Source organism: Gavialis gangeticus, unplaced genomic scaffold (genome assembly GCF_001723915.1).
Source record: "Gavialis gangeticus isolate Ggan-Ray unplaced genomic scaffold, GavGan_comp1, whole genome shotgun sequence".
Classification (NCBI taxonomy): Eukaryota; Metazoa; Chordata; order Crocodylia; family Gavialidae; genus Gavialis; species Gavialis gangeticus.
Genome location: NW_017729031.1, coordinates 117,843,754 through 117,846,632, shown reverse-complemented (window position 1 = coordinate 117,846,632; position 2,879 = coordinate 117,843,754). Strand labels below are relative to the sequence as shown.

General features: G+C 41.3%; 2 protein-coding genes across 3 annotated transcripts in view; both read right to left on the bottom strand.

Annotated features, from left to right (window-relative positions):
* The window catches only part of HOXB4 (homeobox B4), a 60,771-nt gene that overhangs the window by 17,416 nt on the left and 40,476 nt on the right, over positions 1–2,879 (bottom strand). The gene's annotated exons all lie outside the window — the stretch shown is intronic.
* Positions 2,021–2,879, bottom strand: part of HOXB5 (homeobox B5) — a 10,329-nt gene continuing 9,470 nt past the window's right edge. Inside the window, exon 3 of the mRNA XM_019523672.1 lies at positions 2,021–2,840. The gene's annotated coding sequence lies outside the window, so the exon portion shown is untranslated. The remainder of the gene's footprint in view (positions 2,841–2,879) is intronic.

Below are 2,879 nucleotides of genomic sequence, written 5' to 3'. Positions count from 1 at the left end.
CTCCACTTTGCAAACCTGCAGTATCTTTAGGGCTTATTTTAACCTCTTTCGAGCCATAGTGGGGGCAGCTCCCCCGGAGATAAGCCACACAGCGTGCAAGCAAGCGAGGGAACTCGCAGGGGCACTGTCGATAGGGATCCAGAGTCTAAAACGCCTAGGAACCATATTTGACTGGGCACACAGGCCAAATAAGGGGTCGTAAACGTCCTTGCAGCTAATGGGGGAGGGAGGAGAGACACGATGAAAATTAGTAAAGGTGTTAGAAAGCCCAAGGGGCTCCAGCATGCAGCAGGAGGCTTCAAATGCAAAGGCTTGGCCCAACTCTGCGCCTCGAAGGAGCATAAACGCACGAAATAACCTCCAGGAACTGAGCACGTCCCTTTTTTTTTACCGAGCTAAGGACAAATCGAAGTTTGTCTGAAGTGCAGATGTCCCCAGGCAAAGCTAGGCTGGCTTTTGCGATGGAATCGTAATTAATCTTTGCGGGGTTCTCGCTCGCCCGCTCCGCAAAGTTTGCGTTGCTTCCTCCTGGGCCCCCAAAGCTTGGATGAAACCTGGGGAAACACCCAGGGCTCAGGAGTGGAAGAGTGAGGACGTTTGCAAAGTGAGAAATAAAGCTGTGAAAAAAGAGCGAGCGAGCAAGCGAGCCATCCTCCTCCTTCACCTCCTCCTCCTCTTCCTCCTCCCCACTCAGTCTTTAGCAATATAACCCTTAAAATAGTTTAAGCAGATAATATTTCAGTAGGACTTACTTTCAGGAGCCCAGCCTATTGGTCCTCTGGACTGAACACTGGACCAGCAAAGCATGAGACCAGCAATTGCAAAGCTTTATCTCATCTGGAAAAGTGCTCACCCATTTCTGCCCCTTCCAAGCCAAACCAAGCAGTTAAAGTGTCACTTAACATTCTAGAGAATGTGAAATATATTGTACATTGTCAACTCCCCAAAACCATAAAACTAACTTTATGGACCTCACGTGACTTTTGAGAGCCAGTGAGGGGTATCTGTCTGAGGTCTGGGCGATTTTTACGATCTAACTTCTAGATAAAACCCTATCCATTTGACATCTAAATGTCATACCCACTTTTGGTATAGTTTGCTATTGGTAAAAAAAAAATATCAGGGGAAGGCGAGCAAATGGTTTTGGATCTGACAGTCCACCTCACATGCCTCTCAAAGTCACTTAAGAAGTACCTAAACAGTGGGAGATTAAGTTTGGTAAGTTTATAAGATCCAACTTTACTTGATACGAGTAAAAAAAACCTAAAGTATATTGTAAAGATGTCAGTGGCATTTTGCCAAAAGAGACTTTAGCTGAAAGATCTCGTGCCTTGTAAGAATCCCCGGATAGCAAAATTTGAAACCTTTTCCACTTTTGAAGTTGTTAAATTATCTGCAGCGAAAATGACTCTTTGTAGCCAGTCTCAGTAGTTACAGAACTGTAATCTGTTATTTACATGGTAAACCAAAGACTAGGGTATAAGAACCAGCAAACCCATTAAAGTGGGGGTGAGGGCGGAGAGGAAATTAGAAATTGGACAGCACAGAAATATATCTATATATCTCTATATGCCTCGTGTGTTTTTTTAAGCAGTAATCTATGACAGTTCATGAAATGCACATAAAGTATATTTGGGAAGCATTTGTATCATGTTATTGTAACTGAAGTTACTTCCAAAGAGCTTGTCTTGTATGATTTTGGAGAGGTGTATTATTCTTATCATGATTTGTTTTGTCCTGGCTTTTTTTAAGAGACAAAGTTTGGAAAATATGACAGGTTGCTTTTTCTCGATAGAGTGCCTTTGTTTTCCACCTCAGCAAGAGCATGATGTGAAGGGCTTCCGAGGGCTTCCAAAGTGCTACCGTAGGGGAGTGAGGACTATGTAGTGTTTCTGAAGGGGTGGTAGCACAGACGGAGCCCCATGCCAGTCCATACCTCGTGTGTTCAGCATCTACCGCGAATTAGTAGCTCAGGGGCTCGAAATGTGGTGGACAGAATGCAAAGAGGAGCCTTTATGAATAGCAGAGACGTTTATTTGACTTCCAGTAAAGCTACAAACAAATACAAAAAGCTTCTTGGCAAAATACTAACAGGCAGCTAGACATGACAGATGCCATTTTACACATAACACTGCATTCACTCTGCCCACTACAAACCGTCTATTAGTCACATCAGAAATATTTCTAGTATTTACAAACATTGGAACACTTTATTGTTGGTCCAATTTTATACATTTTTTTTAATAGTGAAGTTTACCCACGTCTAAGAACATGTCTCAGATTTAGTCTGGGACTAGAAACCATGTCCTGGAGTTTGAACTAAATCACAGACTTGACAATTTTAAGACAAAAAGATACAAGAGCTATATTTTTTTTTTTACATTTTTGTTTGTTTTTTTTTATTTTTTTCTGCTATTGTAGTGCAGGAACCCCCGATTTTAGCTCAGGCAGAGAAGTCCTCCCCCCAGAAGCTGTAAACTCAGGAAAAAAACCCAACAAATAAACAAACAACCGTATCTGTTATCCATTTTATAAATAAGTTATAACATTCAAAGGGCTCACATAAAACATGCTAGCTTTCCAGAGAGCATCAAGATAGCACTGGCACAAACATTTAGAAGAACATCAAGAGCATGGAGGAGCATCTGGAAATAAACTTTAATTAAAAAAAAATATAAAAAAAAATTAAAAACACAACATGAACTCAGTCCTGTGATAACAGTACCATACGAGTTGTTTCAAACAGCAACAACATGCCGAAAAAGGTGCCTCACTGTACAGTACTCTGAAACTTAGATAGGCTGCTGCTTTTTAAATTTGCTTTTATTATCCCCCCCTCCCCCGCTTTTTTTTTTTAGTGTTATGCTTCTTAATGTTTA